The 24,700-nt window shown below is 50.3% G+C and overlaps 1 pseudogene; it reads left to right on the forward strand.

The window, feature by feature from the left end:
• LOC146172255 (spastin pseudogene) overlaps positions 1 to 22,893 on the forward strand; it is a 41,660-nt pseudogene extending 18,767 nt beyond the window's left edge.
• The last annotated feature ends 1,807 nt before the right edge of the window (positions 22,894 to 24,700 follow it).

Raw genomic sequence — 24,700 nt, forward strand, 5'->3', positions numbered from 1 at the left:
GCTTTGCGAAGACAGGCTTTCACAGTACGCACCATCCTTTCCCAAAAGCCGCCCCACCATGCCGCTCTCTCTACAATGAATTTCCAAGATATTTCATTTTGTCCGATGTACGTGAGGACTTCAGCTCCCCGCGCCGTTTGGAACATCTTTTCGAGGTCTTTTGATGCTCTCTTGAATGTTAGAGCGTTATCTGAATACATGACTTTGATCATTCCTCGGCGGGAGACAAATCGTCTGAACGCCATGATGAATGAGTTTGAAGTGAGGTCGCCTTCGAGTTCGACATGGATTGCTCTGGTTACTGCGCACGTAAAGAGAGCCACATAGTCCTTGCGTGTCGTGCCTCTGTCATTGAAAAATAAAGGGCCCGCAAAATCGACACCTGTGATCTGAAATGGGTCAGCCCTTGTGACACGGTCTGAGGGAAGGGGGGCCACAGGCTCTGTAGCAGGTCGGCAGCGTTGTTTCTGACACTGAAGGCAGCGCTGGATTATGGATTTTACAGTCTTTCTCGCTCTAAGTACCCAGTAGCGCTCACGAAGGTGGCATAGCATGTCTCGCACTCCCGCATGAAGCAACCGTTTGTGCTCTCGCGTTATGAGCAACAGTGTGAACCGGTGTGCTGAGGAGAGTATACAGGGGTGTTTTGTGCTCTCCTCTTCCGCGCAATGTTGAAGTCTGCCAGCAACTCTAAGTATGCCGTCAGCGTCGAGAAAAGGGTTGAGAGCTAGAATGGGTGATTTCTTGTCCAGGGTAGCTGACGATTGAATGGCGCTTATTTCTTCAGAGAAGCTTGTCCTTTCTGACACTCGAAGCCAGTACTTCTCGGCCTGTGCCAGCTCTGTCGCAGTTAACTCACCTCCTTGTTTCTGGGAAGGGTTTCGAGAGTTATTCAGGAAGCGCTGTACCCATGCGGTTACCCGAATAACTCTGGTTAAGGAGCTGATATTCACAATATCCAACAGTGGCTCCGGTGCACTGCAGGTTACTGCATTGAGCACCTGCACAACCCTTTCTTCCTCTGCGCAAGAGCTGCAATCAGTGTTCGGTAGAAACGCAGGGTGCTCGTTGGCCGTCCTCAGCCATGCCGGCCCATTCCACCATGTTTCACTTTCAACCAAAGCGGAAGGCATAATGCCCCTTGTTAATAGATCTGCGGGGTTTGTCTTTCCAGGGCAATGCCTCCAAACCACTGGATCAGTCAGAGACTGAATCTCTTGTACTCTGTTGGCAATAAAAGGTTTCCACCTTAAGGCACTGCTTTTTATCCAGCTCAGGGCCACGGTTGAGTCACTCCAGCAGTGAATCGAAATGGCTCTCACGTTCAGCTGCTGAAGAAGCGTTTTTGCCAACAGAGCTCCTATCAGGGCCCCCATTAGTTCCAACCGCGGCAATGAAAGGCGCTTTAGCGGAGCCACCCTTGACTTGGCCATTAAAAGGGATACAGTGAAGCTCCCATCTTCGTTTTTGTCCGGACGTAAGCGATGGCACCATAAGCTCTCGGACTGGCATCGCAGAAAATGTGAAGCTCAGGCTCGTCATGCTCTCCTTTCACGGCTAGTTTTCGAGGTACGGAGATGTGGCGAAGCTCAGGAAGCTGTTGGCACCAAATTTCCCATTTCTCAAGTACGTCTGAAGGCAGTTTCTCATCCCAGTGTGTACCTCGCTCCCAAAGGGTTTGAAACAAAACCTTCGCTGTGGTGGAAACTGGTGCAAGGAACCCAAAGGGGTCGAAAATACGCGCTGATGCTTGCAGCAAAAATCTCTTCGTGTCCTGCCGATAGTCGTCCGGGTCCAGGTCAGCGAGTTGGAGCCCTTGGTCTGCAACCAGGCGAGTAGCGGCAGCGTCAGGGGGTACCAGGAAGTCCCCAGAAATTTCTGGAACCTCGAGGGCCTCGACTCGAATTACATGGTCGTAATGCCGGCTCCGTAGCCACACCTCGACTCTGTTGCATGTTGTTACATTTGGCTTGGTGGTCCCGAAGGTGTGAATAGCGAGACGTTCTTCTGCAACCACTCGAAGCTTGAGACGCTGAGAAACGCCTTGTTTTATGAACGTTCTCTGGCTGCCACCGTCGAGTAGAATCCTCACCAAGGCGCGCTTCTCTCTCGATTCTGCCCAGGCTTGTGCTGTCTGTAAAAGCACGCGAGGCGTACAGCCAGTCTGCGCACCCTGCAACGATGAATGCATGGTAGTCTGAGGAGGTGCAGAATAATTTTCCTTTGACGGGTGCTGTCGAGTTGCTAACTTCGCAGACGCCTGTCGCGTGCCGGGCGGAGCATTTCGCGCACTTGAGACACTTGACTGTTCTGCACTCGGCGGCACGATGGTTCTTTTTCGTGCATTTGAAGCATCGTCTCTCTTTGGCCATTATTTCTCTCTTGACGTCTGATGAAACGGAGGCCATGCAGTCTGCTGTAACGTGATCTTCTGCTCCACAAAATGAACATTGTGACTCGTGGTTTTTACAACAAATATTCATGCAGTTGGCGGTCTTCACTTTAGGCTTGACTCTCTCGGTTTAAGGTCCTTGTTCAGGGTCTGTCGGCTGCTACACTGTGCTCGTTCTCTGCTTTCCACTTCCATTCTTAAGAACTCGAGGAAATCTTGGCGCTCGTCTTGGGGAACGGTTGTAGCACTGGCCTTCCTTCGGTAATATTCAAGGCAAAGCTGATCTGGAATGCTTTTCCGAAGTACAGTCAGCAACAACACGCCGTACGTGCTCGATGTCACGCCCAGTGCCTCGAGGCTTCGGACCCCAGACTGTACCTCATTATAGAAGGTCCTCAGCTGTTCTGTGTCATGGAGACTGTTCACCGGACGAACACCGAGCAAGCGAGACATGTGTTCCTCGATTATGACGTCCTCCTTGCCAAATCTTTCTGTCAGGGTCTTGATGGCAACGACATAATTCTCATTGCTTAACGACAAACCCTCAATAGCCGCGGCAGCCTTCCCTGTAAGATAGCTTGTCAGGTACTGAAATTTATCGATTGGTGAAAGAGCTCCGTTCTCATGAACAGTTGCCTCGAATTGGTTCCAAAATCTCTGCCATGATCGCAAGTCCCCATTGAATTTGACAATTTCGAGCTTAGGCAATTTCGTTGTTGTAGAGGGAAGCTGGCTTGTGGTAACGTTGGCGTGGACTAACTGCCGAGAATTAGGCTCGCAAGAGGCCCCCGTTACTGATGGAGTTGTCGATCGGTCTTCGCTTGAGGCTTGATCTCGCAGAGCTCTTTTGATACGCGTTTTAGTGACGCTTATCTTCTCATTGTAGGCAGAGCTTGCGGACAACTCTGCGTCAAGTTCCTGCAGATCTATTTTGTTTTCAATGCTGTCGTTGACTGTTTTTAACTCTTCTGACTGCTCGACAAGAAGGTCAAATTGTTCTTCCAGCTCACCGCTTTCGACTGCAGGCTGTTGTAGAAGGTTGGCGACTGCTGCGACAATCTTGTCGATGGCCTGTCGTAGTGCTGCTTGCTTCTTTTGAAGTCGCTCCATGTCGCCGTTGAGGGCAGTTGACCAACACTTCCCGGGTTTCGGCACCAAAATGTAGAGTTCCTAGTTTTTCTTTGTTAGGTTAGTTTCACTGTACAGCGAGCCCCACGGAGCGATGCTAGCAAGGTCGCGCCACGATTCTCCTTTACTGCGCGTTACTCGTTCGGGCGGCAGGGCCGCGCACGCAGGAGCCTCAAAAGAACGACACACACACGTTCGGTAACGGTTAGGAGACTAGGTTTATTTTACAAGAGTCGGGCAGCACTGGAGAGGAGAGAAACATGAAAGGAGGAAAGGGGGAGAGGGAGAGAGCTTTCTGCTGTGGCTTCGGCATGCTGGTCTTCGCGGGGCAGGAGCGGGCCATCTGCAGCTTCGGCTCGGGTTTCGCTTGCGCGTTCGAAGTGCGGACCAATTCCTGGAAGCCGTTTGTGTTCTCGTTTCTTCTTCCTGCGCTCTTCGGGTGCCCCCCTATGTGCAGCGTTTTCGACACGTGTATCCTCCATTTTCTACACTTGGCAAATATCCAGATTCTGCCGCCGCCGGAACCCGGCACCACGCTACCAGCGCCAATGGTCAAATCGTCGTTCTACCGTGAGTTCAGAAGTCCGTGACCCGACCTATCCCCCTACTTCGGGCTCCTACCGCTACGTACCATCACGCAACGACTCACCAGTTTCTGATCGCAGCCTGACTCCTCCTGCCCGCCGCTCCCGACAATCGCCTTCTCTTCGCCGTTCTTCTCCGCCACCGGGAAACTAGCGTGTGCGGCCGATGGAGGTGCGGTCGCCAGGTCATCAATATTGCCAATTCCTCTACCGGTCGTTATGCTGAAGAATCGCTTGGAAGTGTTAGTGGATGGTGTTTGTGTTATGGCCTTAGTGGATACGGGTGCTACAGTTTCCGTGATGAGCTTAGATTTTAAGAATCATCTCGGCCGCAAAATTATGTTTGGTTGGGACAGAACTGTCATATTTCGAGGTGTAGGGGGAGAATCGTTGGTTCCGATTGGTATTTGTTATGTAAATGTAGCTATGGCTGGACACGAGTTTAGAACTGAATTTACGGTTCTCCCTCGCTCTACGCACGACGTTATTCTAGGAGTTGACTTTTTACAGCAGTGTGGCGCAACTCTCGACTTCAACAGTGGCGAGATATCAATAAGCCCCAGCCTTCGATCGGCCCTCATAGAAGAATCGCCGCGGGCTGTCCAAGTGTTTTCTGTCTTCGAGGATACCGTCGTTCCGGCTATGTCCGCCATCTTCGTCCCAGTTGTGTCTTCGGGCGCGGTTCCCAATGCCTTCGACGCTCTGGTGGAACCCGCTTCCCTTTCCGGTGCCGAAAAGAGTGTGTTGGTGCCCCGCAGCGTTGTTCGAGTGAACGAGGGCCGTGCCACGCTTTGGACTGTCAACCACACCAATGAACCTGCCTTATAGCCGCGTGGTTTAAAACTTGCCGACTTTGAAGAACGCCCGTCTATGCACATCGCCGCGTTCATTAACGGCGTTGCTGGTTCAACTAGACGTCCCGATCATGCTGTTTCCCTCTTTCAGTCCATGATAAATGAATCGCTACCCACCAACGACCGCCGAATATTGATGGAGGTTCTTATGAAACATGCGGATGTGTTCGACTTTGCTCGAGATCAGCCACCACCGATTCCACCTTCCCGCACCTATCACATGATCGACACTGGATCTGAACACCCGATGAGACAGACACCATACCGTGTTTCACCTTCAGAACGTAAGATAATTGACGAACAGGTCCGTGATAATTCAGGAATCATCTAGTCCATGGGCCGCCCCTGTGATTCTCGTGAAAAAGAAAGATGGCACCTGGCGATTTTGTGTCGACTATCGCCGCCTCAATACTGTCACCAAGAAGGATGTTTAACCGCTCCCGCGTGTTGATGATGCCATTGACTGCCTCCATTCAGCTTCCTACTTTTCATCTGTTGATTTACGGTCCGGATATTGGCAGATACCGATGCATCCGAAAGACAAGCAGAAGACGGCATTCGGGACTCCCGATGGGTTATATGAATTTAACGTGATGCCTATGGGCCTATGCAACGCTCCGGCTACCTTTGAAAGATTTATGGACACTCTTTTGCATGGACTGAAGTGGCGAATTTGCATATGTTACCTAGATTACGTAGTGATTTTCGGGAGGACCTTCGCCGAGCATAACATCCGTTTAGCTGTGGTCCTTAACTGCATGGAGGAAGCTGGTCTCGTGCTGAACTCTAAGTGCCGCTTCGGTGAACGCCAGATCGTTGTGATTGAACATTTGGTTGACAAAGACGGTGTTAGGCCTGACCCACAGAAGACTGAAGCTGTCAGCTGCGTCAAAGAGCCCAAGTCTGTGAAAGAACTCAGGAGCTTCCTGGGACTTTGCTGTTACTTTCGACGCTTCATCCCTACGTTTGCTGACGTAGCCTACCCCCTCACATGCCTCTTGCAAAAGGATATTCCTTTCAAATGGACTCCTGAATGTGATTCTGCGTTTCGCCAGCTCACGTTTCTTCTTATCTCGCGGCCCATACTGCGTCATTTCAGTCCGACAGCTCCTACTGAACTCCACACTGACGCAAGTGGCATCGGCGTGGGTGCTGTGCTCGTACAACGGCATGACGAAAACCAACACATTGTGGCTTACGCAAGTCGCACCCTTAGCAAGTCTGAACGCAACTATACCGTGACAGAGCAAGAGTGCCTTGCCGTCGTTTTTGCCGTACAGCGGTTTCGCTCGTACCTTTATGGATGTTCCTTTACAGTCATCACCGATCATCATTCGCTTTGCTGGCTGGTGCATCTACGCGACCCCTGCGGTCGGCTGGCCCGCTGGGCATTACGCCTTCAGGAATTCAATTTTAAAGTGTCGTACAAAAGTGGCCGCCAACACGCTGACGCTGACTGCCTCTCGCGGCTGCCTCTCGCAACTACCCTCTGCGATGACAACTTTGACGACTATCTTGCCTCCGTTTCCGTACTATTTCCGGATCTTGCCACTTTCCAGCGAGAACAACGAAAAGATCAAGACTTGGCATCACTTTTTGAAAAAGCTCGTGATCCGGCATCCGCGAACCCTTTCTGCATTCGCGATGGTTTGCTGTATCGAAAAAAATACTCGTCTGGCGGTGCACGCTTTCTGCTAGTCGTTCCGGCTAGCCTCTTATCCTCTGTTCTACACTCTATGCACGATGACGTTACAGCTGGGCACTTGGGGTTTGCCAAGACTCTTACGCGCATTAAGGAACGTTTCTACTGGCCAAATATGCGTCGAACGACTCACCGTTACGTGAACTCCTGCGTGCAGTGCCAGCGGTTCAAGCTCCCCACGACTTCTCCGCCGGACCACTTACATCCGGTGACACCACCGACCACACCATATGAGCAAGTGGGTGTTGACCTCATAGGCCCGTTTCCCCGCTCGTCCAAAGGCAATCGCTGGGTCATCGTGTGCGTTGATCATCGCACGCGTCACTGTGAAACTGCCGCCATCCCTTCCGCCACCGCCGCTGACGTCTCGTTCTTTCTTCTTCACGCTGTCGTCCTCCTTCATGGACCTCCTCGTGTAATTATCAGTAACCGAGGCCGCCAGTTTACGGCAGATGTTGTGGAACAGCTTCTGCGCTATTGCACTTGCCAGTTGCGTCCCTCTACGCCGTACCATCCCCAGACAAATGGCCTCTTTGAGCGTACAAACCGGACACTGACGAACATGCTTGCGATGTATGTTGACTCGCGGCATAAGAACTGGGATGACGTGCTGCCTTTCATTACTCACGCCTATAACACCTCGAAGCATGAGACAACTTCTTATAGCCCATTTTTCCTCCTCTTTTCCTCCATTTTTCCCGTCCGCCTCGACGTTCTCTCGACACCATTTTGCCGTTCTCTCTCGACACCGAGCCTTCTGTTTCGAGCACCCTCTGCCGCGCTGAAGAGGCTCGTCGGGTCGCCCGATTACGCACTCTGGCCTCGCAGGACCACTCTAAGAAGCGCTACGATCGTCGGCATCAGGATGTCTCCTACCTTCCCGGCGACTTAGTGTGGCTCTGGACACCTCTCCGCAAGCGTGGTTTGTCCCAGAAGCTGTTGTCGCACTACACAGGCTCATTTATTGTGCTCAAACGCATCAATGAGTTGAATTACGTCTTGTCTCGCCAATGTTCCCAAGGTCAGCCCTCTCGGAAAACACAGGTAGTTCATGTCGCAAGAATGAAGCGCTGCCACTCTCGCTCGGGACTCTGACTGACAGCCCAGGGGCTTCGTCTGCGAAGAGGGAAATGTCAGGCATGCGAACAGAAGAGAACAAGGAAGTGCAAAAAAGGCTCTCAGGAATCGAAGTGGAATAAGAGGAAGCTCACCATCTGTTGGTTAGCACATCAGGCTAAGGTGCAGAACCACTCTGTAAATAAACCTTAACAATATTACTATTATTATTATTATGTATCAATATACCCATCATGGAAAGCTAATGTTTGCGGATGCTAAGTAGGAGTATAAAAATTAAAAAACAATGTAAGATACAAAATGTGAAAAAGAAAACAGTCCGTACGTGGGAAACGCTAATGCACCATACCCTTAATGGTGGTGCCACCGGGAGATACGTCAAAAGCACGCAGCGCTTTCAGCTGAACATGCACTAAGACACTTTCAAGAAGCGGATTCCGAGCTTACCGGTGACGCCATCACCCGGCTGGCTTTAAACGAAAATAAATATTGCGAGGGGGCGCTCAGAGTGAAAGACGACGTTGAAGTGAATCGGCTCCGGACTCGCAGGACGTATCTAAACCTTGGACCGTGTGATTCTACCTGTACCGGCTCTGTTAATCTAGCCCCAGTCACCAACACCGTGACAAATCTGGTGGAGGTCAGGTCTGATGTCCCGTACCCCTACGCTAAGCAGGAGTGCTGGTCATATATTCGAGGAAACGCCCGTTCACCGCACTAGCCGCAGGCAACGAGGCCTACTACCTGAGTTTTCCCCCTCGGGCATGACTACCAGTAGCCACGACGTCGTCGCAATGCCTGGCGCGACCCCCACCTACGTGACGTTGCAAAACCCCCGCGTCCCAAAGACCTTTCACGGGGACACCTATGAAGACGTCGACGACTGGTTGCAGCACTACGAAAGGGTAGCTACATTCAACCTCTGGGATGACGCCGCACGGCTTCGAAATGTATATTTCAGCCTCGAGGATGGCGCTCGGACGTGGTTCGAGAACCATGAAGAGCAGCTGTCGTCTTGGAGTGAGTTCAAACGTCATCTTGCGGCAACTTACGGAAGCTCAGATCGCCGCGAACGGGCCGAACGCGCTCTACACACTCGGATCCAAATGCCTAACGAAACTGTAGCGGCGTATATCGAAGACATGACGCGCCTGTTTAAGCGTGCGGATCCTACGATGTCCGAGGACAAAAAGCTGCGCTACCTCATGCGTGGCGTCAAAGAGCAGCTTTTCGCTGGCCTGGTGCGCAGCCCGCCGAAAACTGTTGCAGAATTCTTTGCTGAAACATCCACTATAGAGAAAGTGCTTCAGCAGCGAGCTTCGGCACGGGATCCCACCATCCACGACGCCTCCGTCTCTGCTGAGTTCCCATCGCATAGCATGGACACATCGGCGCTACGGGAGCTCATACGTTCCGTTGTGCGCGACGAACTCCGACTGATGTATGGCACACCTCAACCAGCTCCTTCCTCCATCGATAGCGTTGTCCGCGACGAGGTGCAGCAAGCGCTCCGGCCTCCATTTCCAATCGGTGAACCTGGCCCTACTCCTCCTCCTACACCACCAGAGTGTCACCGCCCTACATACTCCCAGGTGCTGCAATACTCTCCGCCCTCGTCGCCGTCCCTGATTCCTCCGAACGTAGCTGGGCCGAAAACAGCAGCCCCCGTGATCCAGTACGTCACAGATTCTCGACCGCCTACACGGAAAGCAGACGAGTGGCGTACCCCCGACCGACGGCCGCTATGCTTTCACTGCTGCGAACCGGGTCATGTCTATCGGCGCTGTCCCTACCGTCGACTAGGTCTCGAAGGGTTTTCCACTGATTCTCCGCGGCCTCGCTACGGCGAACGGCCTCGAGCCGTTGAAGATTTCGTCAATGATCAGCGCCGGATCGTTCCGTCTCGTCTGCGACCATCTAGATCACCGTCACCCAGGTCTCGCCCGTCGCCATCTGCTACGAGTTCCTCATGGGCAGCGCAGGGCCGCTCGCCCAGTCCCCAGAGGGAAAACTGAAACCAGCGACCTTCGGGGATAGGCTCGCTGAAAATCGCGGCGCGGGAGACCCCCCATTGATGCGGACACGGAAAGACTACGCATCGACATTGGAAAAGTCCGCGGTTACCGATCATACCGCCACCTCGACGCCACCACGACGCACCTGCAACCACGACAAATTGCCGGTGGAACCGACGACGAAACGACGCACCCGCAACGACGACGAATTGCCGGTGGAACAAACGACGCAACCACGCACCCGCAACGACGACGAATTGCCGGTGGAACAAACGACGCAACCACGCACCCACAACGACGACGAATTGCCGGTGGGACACATGACGCAACAAGGCACCCGCAACGACGACGAACTGCCGGTGGAACGGACGCTGCAACAACGCACCTGCAACGACGACGAATTGCAGGTGAAGCAGACCGCGTACACCAACGCAGAGCACTCAAAGACTCAGAAGCCTGACATTCGCGAGCAGATTTCGTTGGACATACCCGTAGTACTGGATGGTCGCCATGTTCGGGCTCTGTTGGATACTGGCGCTGATTATTCTATTTTGAGCAGCCAGTTTGCCGCAGTTCTCAAGAAGGTTTTGACTCCGTGGGCTGGCACAAACGTTCGCACCGCGGGTGGTCATCTGATTACTCCTCTGGGCATGTGCACGGCCAGAGTTCAAATTCAAGAATCAACATTTGTGGTAAGCTGCCTTGTTCTGAAAAGCTGTTCGCGTGACCTGATTCTGGGCGTAGATTTCCTTCGTGAATATGGCGCAATTATTGACCTCCGGAATTCTAAGGTCTCGTTTTCTACTGAAAAAGCAGTGGCCCTCAGCGGTGCAAAGCGACCACTCAATGTGCTTCGAGTTTATGAGGACAGTGTCACTCTGCCACCCCGAACCAGCACCTTCGTTAATGTCAAATGCAATGCCCTTAACGATGGTGGCGCAATAGCCGAAACTAACGTATCGTTACTGTTGACACAAGGAGTCTGCGTGGCCCGCAGTTTGATACATCTTCACCGTGGTCAGTCCAAGGTACTTGATACAAATTTTTCGCACGAGTATCGGCACCTTTTTTGTGAAACTTCCGTAGCTTTCGCCGAACGCATATCTGATGTCTCCGAGTGCTTGTCCGCAGAAACCGTGCCACCGCCCACATCCCTCGACAATCTCGATGTCAGCTCAGAGCTATCGGTCAGCCAGCGCGACCAGCTGTTTTCATTGTTACTCGAATTCAAAGAGTGTTTTGCATCGTCGTCAAAAGTGAATCAAACTCCCATCGCCAAGCACCAGATCGTGACGTTCGATAATGTGCGCCCAATCCGCCAGCACCCCTACCGCGTCTCTTCGACCGAGCGCGAAGTTATTAGGTCACAAGTTAAGGAAATGCTCGAAGATGAGGTTATCCAGCCTTCCAATAGCCCGTGGTCCTCCCCGGTCGTTCTAGTTAAAAAGAAAGACGGCACGTTACGTTTTTGCGTCGATTACCGCAAACTGAACGCCGTAACCAAGAAGGATGTCTACCCCTTGCCGCGGATTGACGACTCTCTCGACCGCCTTCGGCGTGCAAAGTATTTTTCGTCCATCGATCTAAAAAGTGGCTACTGGCAGATTGAGGTCGATGAGCGAGATCGTGAGAAGACGGCCTTCGTCACACCCGACGGCCTTTACGAATTTAAAGTTCTACCTTTCGGCCTGTGTTCCGCGCCGGCCACATTTCAGCGGATGATGGACACTGTCCTCGCCGGCCTTAAATGGCAGTGTTGTCTAGTCTACCTAGATGACGTGGTGGTCTTCGCAGAATCATTTGCACAACATCTTCAGCGCCTGCGGTCAGTACTCGAAGCCCTTCGATCGCTAACTTGACACTTAAGCCACAGAAATGCCACTTTGGCTACCGAGAGCTTAAATTTCTCGGCCATGTCATCAGCGCCGCCGGCGTGAAGCCCGACCCTGACAAGATTGCTGCTGTTGCGGAATTTCCGATTCCACGTGACAAGAAAGCTGTTCGCCGATTTCTCGTCTTGTGCAGTTACTACCGGCGTTTTATCGATAACTTCGCTGATCTCGCTGAACCGCTGACTCAGCTCACCCGGGGAGACACCCCTTTTGTTTGGACGCACGAACAAGAAGCTGCTTTTGCCGAGCTGCGTCTCCGTCTCCAATCGCCGCCTGTTCTAGCCCATTTCGATGAGCAGGGGGAGACAGAAATACACACCGACGCCAGTAACATTGGCCTTGGGGCGGTTCTCGTGCAACGTCAAGAGGGTGTTGAACGAGTCATCGCCTATGCCAGCCGTACTTTATCCCGCGCCGAGACGAACTATTCAACTACTGAAAAGGAATGCCTCGCCATTATTTGGGCTGCTGCGAAATTTCGCCTCTATCTTTATGGTCGCCCATTTAAAGTTGTCACTGACCACCATTCTTTGTGTTGGCTGGCCAACCTGCGTGACCCATGCGGCCGCCAGTAACATTGGCCTTGGGGCGGTTCGCGTGCAACGTCAAGAGGGTGTTGAACGAGCCATCGCCTATGCCAGCCGTACTTTATCCCGCGCCGAGACGAACTATTCAACTACTGAAAAGGAATGCCTCGCCATTATTTGGGCTGCTGCGAAATTTCGCCTCTATCTTTATGGTCGCCCATTTAAAGTTGTCACTGACCACCATTCTTTGTGTTGGCTGGCCAACCTGCGTGACCCATGCGGCCGCCTGGCGCGATGGAGCCTTCGCCTACAGGAGTTCGATCTCACTATTGTTTATAAGTACGGACATAAGCATGAAGATGCTGACACGCTCTCCCGCGCGCCTGTCGAGTTCGCTCCACCAGACACGGATGACGCTGACAGTTTCCTCGGAGCTGTTGATGCTTGAGATATGTCACATCAGCAGCGTGCAGATCCAGATTTACGAGCACTGATTGATTATTTAGAAGGTCAGCCAGCCACCATACCTAAGTGCTTTTCTCGGAGCCTCTCAACTTCCTGCCTGAGAGGTGGTGTGCTTTATAAGCAGAACTCTAGATCCGAGTCAAGAACCTACCTCCTCGTGGTACCCACAGCTCTGAGAGAGGAAATCCTTTCCGCGTGCCACGATGAACCAACATCTGGCCACTTGGGCTATTCTCGCACACTTGCTAGGATACGACAGACATTCTACTGGCCCAACCTTGCCACTGTTGTTAAGCGCTATGTCAAGAGCTGTCGGCAATGTCAGCGTCGGAAGGTTCCGCAATCAAAGCCTGCGGGCCTCCTCATGCCCATAATACCACCACGAGCACCATTTGATCAAGTCGGCATGGACCTTCTCGGTCCTTTCCCTCGGTCCTCTGGTGGCAACCGTTGGATAATCATCGCCACAGGCTATCTGACTCGCTATGCCGAGACCAAAGCGTTACCTAGTGGTACAGCGTCTGAAGTTGCCCATTTCTTCGTACACCAGATCATACTACGGCACGGTGCTCCTACCTGTATTATTACTGATAGAGGGACTGCCTTTACTTCAAAAATGATGGCCGAAGTCTTTCATCTCAGTGGTACGGCGCATCGAAAAGCTACTGCTTACCATCCGCAGACCAATGGGCTGACGGAAAGGCTTAATAAGACCATCGCGGATATGCTGGCGATGTACGTCGACGCCCAGCACAAGACTTGGGATGCGATCGTACCATATGTGACGTTCGCATACAATACGGCAGTCCAAGAGACTACACGTTTCACGCCGTTTCGCCTCGTTTACGGCAGGGAGGTTCGGACGATGCTGGACGCAATGCTCCCTTACCAAACAGATACCGAACTTTGTTCTGACGCCGAGCAGTTTGCCCAAGATGCTGAGCAAGCACGCCAACTAGCACGCGTCCACATCACCCAGCAACAGGACAGGGATTCACGCCGGTACAACCTCCGCCACAGACAAGCTTCCTACAACACCGGGGACCAGGTGGGGGTGTGGACTCCTGCTCGACGCCGCGGCCTTTCAGACAAGCTAATTTGCCGCTACTTCGGACCGTATAAAATCGTGCGACGCATCAGTAACGTCAATTACGAGGTGCTCCCGGATGGATCAGAGCACACAGGCCGTCGGCTACCTCGTCCAGAGACAGTTCATGTCTTGCGACTGAAGCTGTACTTTGCACGGTGACTGACAAACTACATCTACAAACTTTTTTTTGAGAGGGGGGGGAGGTTGCTTTTGTACGCTTGTGTGCACGTGTAACTGTGTGCGTTACGCTTAAGGAGGGAGGAATGCCAGGGGGCGCTCAGAGTGAAAGACGACGTTGAAGTGAATCGGCTCCGGACTCGCAGGACGTATCTAAACCTTGGACCGTGTGATTCTACCTGTACCGGCTCTGTTAATCTAGCCCCAGTCGCCAACACCGTGACAATATTAAAAACTAAAAATTTAGAAATAAATAAGAATTGAAAAACATCACCCGTGTGTGAAACGCTGTCGCATCAATTCCTAAATGGTTTAGTTCAAGTGTCCCCCGAAATTTTTTGTTAAAATTTTATGCAACTGGAGCTTTCGCATTAACGGGAACCTAGTGTAGTTAAATGAATCCCTGAAAAGTATCAAAACATGCAACACAAGTAGCCGGTCCCTGTTTCACTGTTGGCAGCTAATTATAGGTGCTAGTATTGTCTCCATGGAATTGTGGCCACTGCCGCCGGGATTCAATCCCGCATCCTTTGGCACAGCACGCTAGCGACCTAACCACTGTACCGCCGTGGCGGGCCGTTCTACAGAAACGGGAACTCAGGACTAAGGTCAGGAGTATCCTGAACGCATTGGTTATAGCACACTACACACAGCCCCCCAATTCCCGATTGAGGGAGCACATGTTGGACTCTGGAGTCATGAATGGTGCATAGCATTAATTAGTAATTTGTTTCCGGAAGCAAATGAAGTGTCCGAAGTCGACGAGTTATAGATATAGAAAATTGCAGAAATGGTGTCAGAAACCAAATTCGCAATGACAATTTTTTCTCTATATTTTACCTTTTGTGCAAGACTAGGACAGCCTGACTGATTGATTGATTGATTGATTGATTGATATGGTAAATGATTACTAATAACCAGCGTTGTTTTTCTCCCTAGGTCTTTCCTTCTTCCAGATGCTCTCTCAGCTCTATGACCTTAACCGTTGCCGTACTCCTCAGGGTCTTCCGGGCACCTGCGGCGACATCACGCGTTGCATCTATCTGCTTCTTGACTTTAGCCGCCTCCGGCAGTCTATCTGCTTCCAGAACCTGCTCTTCCCGCGAGTTTGTTGTCCTGGGAGGGTGAGTACTAAATGGGCACGCGCTCTACATTGCTCATGTGGTGTTACCCGTCTCTTGCAATCAGACCTGTACAGCGCAACCAGTAGGGGATGGATGCCAACGAGGAAAGTTCTCACGAAAGGATCTCTTTCGTGAGAAATATTGAGACAAACTGTATTTGGTGAAAGAAATCAGGAGTTCCATACAAATAGTTTTGTTTACTCAGCAACGGCACCAAGGTAGCGGGGGGGGGGGGGGGGGGGGAAGCCGCAGTTTTCAGGTCGAGCCAACGTTTCGACAAGTGGACTTGTCTTCGTCCACTTGTCGAAGCTTTATAAGGTTTTGCGTGATTTTAATGCTACTTCGTGTTTGTGGGCGTGTGCACTGAACGTCGGTTTGGTGCCTTCCCTGCGTTCCTCTCCTCTCCAGCGCACCGTTCTTTTTCTCCTAAGATAAGGTAACGAGATTGGTATTTAATTTTCATTTTAACATATACCAAACGTTGACTGTACTTCTTGTTTTATTGTTGACATCGCGAGGACGTTGATATAAGAGCAAGTAAAAAACGAAATCTATCTACGCTTTTCGCTCTACGCTAAAGGGTGACCGTGCAACGCAAACATGATTTTTTGCTTCTATACAGCCACCTTCCTTTTCAATTTACTTTGACTATCGGGCCGCAAAATGTCGTCTTCTTCCAGAAAAGAAGTTTTTCAACTGATTGTAGAGCCGCCATTCCACCGCGTAGTGCACATCTCAGTGACGCGCCGTTTGCAACGCAAGCATGTGCAGACCGCCCCCTGTGGCCACGCGCAATTTCGTCTCATTCACCTCAATTGCGAACCAGCTATTGCCGTACACACATTTCTGCTCGGTTTGTACTAAAGAGCACAAATGGCCGGTGATCCGTTTTCTCCTCTCATCTTGTACCCCCGAAATGGGATGAAATTCATCACATACTTTCATTACGTTATTGAAAAAACAGACAACAACTCGGTCTCTCCCATTTTCGTTTGTGCCATTAGGGTGCCTTGCAAATATCGCCGATTGTGCGCATACCTATAGACATGCAAGAAACAGGTGAAAAATTACTTCATGACAGCTAAAGATCTGCTGGGAAGGAATCCTCAAGCTTACGGCTTGATGAATGAAATTAACTGGAAAGCGAAGGAAACTTGTAAAAAAAATGATGCGCATACTGCACAGCTGCCTTTGCGCAAATTGGGTTTCGAACTAAGCCTCTCAGCATCGTCGCAATGCAACGACTATACCATAATCAAATACCTCCTACGTCACATAACATTGAAACAGAGATGATATGTCACAATGCCTTTTAGCAGTCTATAGCTTCCGTTAATATGTTGCCTTTGCAGTCCGGAAGCAGTGGTATGTATCAAAATACCGATGGTGCAGCCAAATTAAAGTTCGCCTTTATACCATGCATTCGCAAGACTCTCTAAGTGTGAATTTAATTTTTCTGTTTTTGCGACAGATCAATTCACAATACTATTAACAACATAAGCGTGAATCAATAGCTACAAAGTCTATAGCTAAGACACTAAACATCTTTAAGTCTCGATTGTCGAAGAAACAATCGCCCTGGCTCGCAATCAAACACTTGTGTCACATTCTCTCACGCTGCTAGTCCCAACCACTACAGCGATATCTGCGACGGTGGCGAACAAAAGGCCCGCAACAACCACAACCAGCGCCCCGCCCCTCCTGTGGTCGGCGTCTCCGCCGAGAGCGGCTTCACGACCCCGGAGACGCCAGCATCGCTGGAGCAGCCTTTCACGAACTACGACGTATCCTCTCGGTGTACACATCACTCGGAGGCCCAGGCCAACCACCACACGTCCGACGCATTCACGACCGCCGTCGTTCACCACATCACAGGTGGTGACCAGCCCCGTAATAGTCCTTAATGTCACATCCAGGCCCACCGCAGTGGTGGGCGTCGACCAAATTGCGCAGGCACAGTTTTCAATTGGACACACAAAGAAGATGTAGTTTCTAGCATGTCCTCATGCTCTTAATATGGCTACCCTGAGGTAACCAAAGCGCATTGCTAAAGTCTTATTATTTAGAGACATTGTATAATGGGAGTTCTTAACAGTCCTTCGAGGTACTTCATGCTAATATGCATAAGCTTCCCTTGGCTGCTGCGTTCTGTCTAATGCTTGAGTAGGAAACTCCGCAGAAGAAAACAAAAATGCGTAATGCTTCCGCGTTCAATAAATGTAGCTCCAATGCTGAGGTATTTATGCAGATGCTAATATATTTTGTCCAGGAATTTTTTACAATTTTTGACAGTGAATTTTTTATTGCATACTTTTTTTCCATGTATTTCATAACATCACGACAACTATCGGTATCACCGCAGGTCAACCCTCGGCATGTCAAGAAACGTTTGAGATTACTTATAGTTACCAGTCCAAATAACTCATTGTGAGGGCAGAGCAAACTTTAGAATTAAAGTTTTGGTGCGCACCTCAAACTTATACATTTGTTGTATGAATATGCTCGCAAAATATGTCTTACAGTATCCCACAGTTGCCTTACTAACAAAAGGTGTCCCAGAATCGTGGACTCGGGTGCGACGGAATCTAAGTAGTAACAGTAAGGATGCCATCTGAGCAATAAGGGATAGTATTGTTGGCACAAAGTGTACCCATCGCCTTACACGAGATAGAGCCGCACTGACAGTGTGTTACACTAGTTAGGCGAGAGAAAGACAAACGTTTTATTGCGGAGCACTTGTGGGAAGCACTCAGGAAGTGTGGCACTCGGTTGACCAGTACGAACTGTTCTTGAAGTTTCATTCACAAATGCGAGCCATTTAAAGAGGCAGCCTTTAGACTGTGGATAGGACTACCAAACAAAACACCTGTGGCACACCTAAGATCCGTATTTAAGTGTATCACACGGCAGCAGTAGTGGGTGTCGTCTACGTACAGTTTAGCCTAATTTTAAGGTTATCACGTTCGTACGTGCAAAACAAGCCTAGATATTTTTATTTGCGTGAAGGTGTGTGACTCGGTCTCCAAAGGTACTGGTAGGTTCAATTTTCATCTCAAAGGAGCAGTCGACTTGGTTGCTCCTGTCATGTTATGGGACCTCGTGACGAGGCACACATATCGCCGACCTAGTCAGTGTCCGTCACGTAACCTGCACCCATAAACTCATTATGGTTACAATATTTCGCTTTCAGCATCGAAAACGTCACATTTTCTGGACAGAGGAGCGTTTAAATAGTGCGTTAAGACAAAAGATGGTGTTCCATCAGTACTTCATATGAAGCATGCAGTTGGACATCAGGAACCAGAACGCAGCCTAGAAAGGAAATATCAAGGTATAGACGCAGTAACAGTGTTTTTTTTTAATACGGTTCACAGGAAAGGAAAGGCGCAGTATCTGTAACACAAGGAAAGGGAGGAAGGTGGGAGTGAAAGCTGAAAGAGAGAAAGGGGTGCCGTAGTGGAGGTCTCCGGAGTGATTTCGACCACCTGGGGGCCTGTAACTTGCCCAGACATCGCACAGCACACGGACGCACTTATGTTGAATTCCAATGGCAGATCCAAAGCAGGTTTTTCTGCTCTGGTCAGAGCAATTATATTCCAATGGCAGAGCGGGATCTCGCGTCGATCCCGGATCGCTCCATGGAGCGACGATATTTGCTCTGCCGAAATCGGCAGGTTTGGCCGGAAGCCAGCGTGACGTTGTACGCGCTTACGTTTCATGTCACGACCGGCTGTGGCAGCTTTGCTTCACATCATCGCGGTGCTTCGCAAAGCGATGGACGACATGGACGCTGCGTCTCGCCGTGAGGCGCTAATTACGGAGGAAAGGCGCAGTAGTGCGCGTTTGCATGCATGAGGTACGCCGTCGCTCCTGTCGCGTGGCATTCCTTGGCGCGCGTTCAAGTGTTGTATTGCAGATGGCAGGAACGCTAGACAAGATGAGACCTCAGGCTTTCGCCTTTCGCTACTTTAGTCGCTAAAGTCCCTCGTAATTTCCTTCCTGTCTTCGCCACCTGCATCCCACGTTCTGCAGCAAGTTTCATCGGCGCTGCGAAACTGGAGAAAATGGGATTTTCAGAAAAAATGCGCTGTTTCCGGCATACGAGCACAACTGGAGCCGTAAGTTACCTCGTTGTCCGAGTAGCACTGCCGAACGACGTCTTCGACGAAGCCTGCCACCTTAAGCCTCTTGACGGGAAGGCGAAACATCGCGTCGAATGTCCTCCTATACACCGCAGCTTCACACTCACTATCTGTTTCGGATGAGTCGTCACTGCTTGACTCCGAACTTGCATCGTCTGTGTCGGAACTGACACTTCTATAGAGCAAAATTAGCGCCGCACGGCGAGACGCAGGGTTCGTGTCGTCCATTGCTTTGCGACGCACCGCGACGATGTGAAGCGGAGCTGCCGCAGCCGGTCATGAGGTGAAACGGAAGCGGGTACAACGTCAGGCTGGCTGCCGGCCAAACCTGCCGATTTCGACTGAGCAAATATCGTCGCTCCACGGAGCGATCCGGGATCGACGCGAGATCCCGATCTGCCATTTGAACAGACAACTCGCGCTCCCGTTCTGCCGTTGGCATAGAATTGCTCTGGCCAGAGCAGAAAAACCTGCTCAGGATCTGCCATTGCACTTCAACAGAATCTTGTCTAGCGTTCCTGTCATCTGCAATCCCACACTTGAAAGCGCGCCAAGGAACGCCACGCGACCGCCGCCACAAAAGCGGGACACACTGTCCACAACAGTATAAGCCATTAAAGGTTTTCGCCCTAATAAACACGAATGAGATACTGGGATCATCCGGTTGATGATGAGGATCCGGTCGCGTCTAGCGCTGCCTCAAGAGCTTTTCTTGCATTACGTGCTCCCGCGGGAGCAAATGCGTTCCAATGGTAAATATGGAGGAAGAGATCTGAGCACGAGCGAGGCGCTCCGTTGGTGCTCCGGCCGAGCGCTCGCGATCTGCCATTGGAATTCAACATTAGGCTTCTCAATTGCCGTCTATGCCAGCTGCCTTAGCCCTTCCCGTGAATTATATCTCACAGCGCTGACGATGACACTGAGAAAGCAAACGCCGGATTTTTTCCTTTTTTTTGGAGAAGGAGGTTTTAGCGTTACTGTGTTAGGAAGCACATACAAGATGTTGTTTTCGGATATTTATGCTACGACAACATCTAAGCTAATTTTTTGGTTTAAGTAGATACGGGTATAGGCTCCAGAGAGCTGTGAGAGTTTCCGCGTAAGCGATATTCTATTTATGAACTGCAGACAATACTCCTCGCATAACTCGGCAGTTTTTATTGTACCATTCGTGCGACCAATTGTATGCACCATGTGAAAGATTGCGGCTCTAGTAACATTCTCAATAGAAACACGCTAGACGTAATGCAACGGGACCGACACCTAGAACTTCGTATGCACGTTTCGATAATTCTCACCTGTAGCCACACGAAAATCGTCGCTCGTCCCGACCACAAATCTTGTCAAGAAATCTTTTATTGTTCGCCTTCTGGCTGCCCGGGATTCTTTCATACGACTGGTAAAGCACCGCAGTGAACTCGTGGCCTTTCAACCATACAGTGATGGCAGCATCCTTGCACACTTGAAATTCATACCGACCAAGAAGCCGTTTACTACACGTGGCAGATCTGTCGGCCGCGCCACCCAAAACCAAAACTACAGGCGAGAAACATTTTCGGAGCTATTTAGGATGCTAAACTCTATAAACAAACAACGAAGTGAGAATGCTCGCATTAACACATACGTATAACCCGTGAGCAGGCGAGGTGGTTCCCGGAAAAACCTATTTCGCCATTGATTCAATGGAGCCAATATGTTAAGTTTCTGCGTAGGTTATACACCCATTCAGCTAATAAAATACGTTCATGTTATTAGGAATTTAGAAGGTAACATGTGTGTGGTACGGTGGTTCATTGTCACACGTAATGCTTACCGTAATAAAAGACGAGAAGACGAGGTAGAGCAGTACAAGGGGAACCACTATCAACAAATGTTTATTGCGGTTCATTTATATAAGGTTGCGAGCGGATTAGCGCAAGAGAGAGGCACAGAAGCTTACGAGTGGTTTGCTATGGCGACGCACAGGTGGCGGCTATCCTCACCGTATCGCAGAAGCCCGTCGCGAGCGACGCCGCTGACTACAACTTCAGCACACCGGATGCTGCAGCGCGCGCCGGTCGCCGGCGCGCCCTGAGGAGCGTGGGTTTGGTCTTCTACCTGGTGCTTGTGGTGTTGTGGCTCCTGCGATTGGTGTGCAGTGAGTGCAGGTGTTGTCCGCGTTCATTTTGCGCGGCGGCTGCGGTGGCGTCGAGCTCGCGAGCCATCTGACGGCGCTGGACGATACCGAGATATTTGCGGATACCAGTGGGGAGCGAGATGACAACCTGCTCATTCGCCAGAAGCGGCAATACAAAAAGGCCTTCGGCTTCATCTCCAAAGCACTCAAGTACGACGAGGAGGATGATAAATACAAGGAGCTGACCATTGCGCTCTACCGCAAGAGCACTGAAGAACTGCAGAATGACAATGAGGCCCCACCTTAGAGCCTGTATATAAACTCACAGTAAAGATGAGGATTTATCTGAAGATGGCCAGTGACAGGCTACACTTAGAGAGCATGGTGAATATTGAGCACCTTGGCAACGACCTGCACTGGTACGCGGATGCGTCTTTGCCCTCTTCCGGCCAGAGGTGTCGAGTGTGGCAGAAGACTGCCAAGGCCATGAGGCTGCTTCCACCAACTGGGACAGCCCGTCTTGGATGAAGTTGGCAAAATGGAGGTGTAGCCAAGAATTGGCAGCTGCATGAGAGGACCAGGTGCTGCAAGTCGCCTATGCGAACACCACAAACGCTCTCTGGAGTGACTATTAAAAGCCAGATGCCTGCATGTTTGCGAGGAACCATGACTACACACGGCGTTTCTGGGAGAGCTCAGCCCCAGCCTAGCAACGCACCGATCGGTCCTCGGACAACGACCAAATACCCATCGCGGGTAGGCGATGGGTAACGATGCTGTTCCAACGCCAACACCAACGGCAGCCAGGCGGCGCTTGCTGGCGCTGCAGCCAAGTTCTCGGCAGCTGCCCAAGGGTCAGCAGCAAACACAGCCAATGCTACTGGCGCGATCCAGTGCATGCGACGGCTCATACAGGGGCAGCCACATTCCAAACAGCAGGCTGTCCACACTCAAGGGGGCTGGCTCAAGGCTGGCACACATTATCCTGGACGAGATCGTGTACGGAGAACCCACGGTGCTCTTCAGTGACATAACTGGTAAGGAGGTTGCCAAAAAGACTCTCAGCGAGATCGGCATCCTGCCCACAGAAAGGCCAGAGGTATTCACTGGCCTGCGAGCACTGCCCAAGGACCTGCAGCGTTTTGGTCAACCTGGCAATGGCAAGACCATGCTCGCTAAGGAAGTCACCCGCGAGTTCATCTCAACATTTTTGAACATCAGTGCTGAATCACTGACATCAAAATACGTTGGAGAGGGTGAGAAGCTGTTGCGAGCTCTGTTTGCTGTGGCACGGGAGCTTCAGCCAAGCATCATCCTCATTTGTGAAGTTGGTTCTATGCTGAGCGAGAGAAAAAACAATGAGCACAAGGCAACACGTTGGGTCAAGGCAGAGTTATTTGTAAAATTTGATTCACTTCACACGGGCAGTGAAGAGCCAGTGCTTGTGATAGGGCCAAGAACCGGTCTTAGAAGCTAGACGATTCAGCGTCGAGGCGCTTCATAAAACGAGTGTACATGACGCTGCCCGATAAGAACACCCGGCTGGTGTTCCTGGAGAAGCTGTTTAAAAAGTATATCTGCATGCATACTTGGTCGAAGAGAGGTTAGCACCGTGCTTCACGGTAATGCGTTTTTGAATGGGCTGCTAGCTACCCGCCTATGACGATTGCTGAATTTATTAGTGTGCTCTAGTAGCCAGGCATTCAAGCATCTTCCAGTTTGCCCAAATAGCGCCTACCACATGAAATTTTGCAGACGGCTTCTCTCTAACAAGGTACTAAGGAATCGCTGTGTCTAATAGTGCGCCTCGGGTTTCGGGTGTAGGACGCACGTGACGATTCTGTAGTTTTCTCTTATTTCTTTTCTCTTATGAACCAGAAGAGTATATATATCTTGCTCCGGAACCGCAATAAACGTTTGTTGATAGTATCGCTCGTCTGTCTTCGTCTTTGCCTTTGTATTCATTGCGCTATGCAGTCTGTGTGGTTATCAACGCATATTTAGTGCTCGGCTGAGCTTCCGGAACCTCAAAAATGCTCGCTAACATCCATCGAGTAAGCCTATAAAAGGTCTCGCCAAAGATATGAATGTTGGTTGCTAGACGTGTCATACTTACGGCGGCTAGAAACACCCGTAGCATGGCTCTAATCGGCAAACGTCTGACGTAACTGTTACGCAAGGGGTTTTGGGGTACTCAAATATTTTAAACTTTATTAAAACCTTTTAAATGACCTCAACACTTTTTCACTTCATAACATGCCCCAAAACATCTTAAAAGTGCTATTTTAGCGATTTTGTTTCCTAATCTGACACCAGTAGAAGGAAATGCTTTCGCTTTTTTAAGATCCACGGAGATCAAAACACTCAAGTAACCCGTCTGAACACTTTTAAAGAAAGCACCCTCACAAGTCATGCACATAGATCGTCAGACACAGTTCTCGTGCGAAATTATGTAACATCCGAACGGCTCAAAGCTGTCGAATATTAGCAACATCTACAACGAAACCAACCTAGCACACCAGGCACGCCTGTTTGAAAGGGGATTCGGCGATCTCGTTCAGATTCAGTTCTTGAGTTCTTTTGAATTATGCCGCGTACATATAATAATGAATGTACTAATATAAATGTCGAATATTATTCTGTAGCGCGAAAGAATATCAGATGCTTATTACGTAAACCGAATTTTCAACATTGCATGGAAAAATGCCCGCGTGCAAGCTGCAGGATACGCCGAATGCAGGCTAAACGCTCACAGACACCAAAACTTCACCTTCATGTTGATTACACCTTGAATGGGCGAACAGCTGATACAACCGACATTTGAGTGTTTCGATGTCTTGCTTTTGTAAAAATTTGTCAAATATGAAAAAGCGGAAGTTTGCATCTTTTCGCAGGATTTTGCACGGAGCTATTCCGTCTTTAATACAAGATTATAGACCTATATTCTTTGCGGAATTAATGTTTCCTGGATTAGCTCTGGGCTAAAACATATGTCTTGTGGCACACGTTATCGTCCTCGCTAAATGTCAGATTTAAGATCACTTGAAACTTCAAGAAACTATTTTTTTCAGCTATTTCCTTGATTTTGTGTTCCATGCAGTTTGAAATAGGTCCGCTTCCTCTGGGTCCCTAGCCATGCAGGTAATCATGCAAAAGAGGTGGCTCATTTCTTTGCAAGGCCGGCTCTTAATACGCCAGTGATATATCCCGGTCTGTTTGCGATTTTCAGGTTTCAGTGATTCCAGCACATATCAGCAAGTCTTCCTGATTCCTTACTAAATACCACTTATTATCAGCACCCATGGTGTCCTCTTTCTTGTGTGTGTTTGTGTTGCGCTGAATTCCCTGTAATTAAATTACCAGCACTTAACATATAATTTAGATCGTTCGTTCCTGTGAAACCAAGCTGCGTGAG

This window comes from Amblyomma maculatum, unplaced genomic scaffold, assembly GCF_055883805.1.
Source record: "Amblyomma maculatum isolate TAMU_Amacu unplaced genomic scaffold, ASM5588380v1 scaffold_13, whole genome shotgun sequence".
NCBI lineage: Eukaryota > Metazoa > Arthropoda > Arachnida > Ixodida > Ixodidae > Amblyomma > Amblyomma maculatum.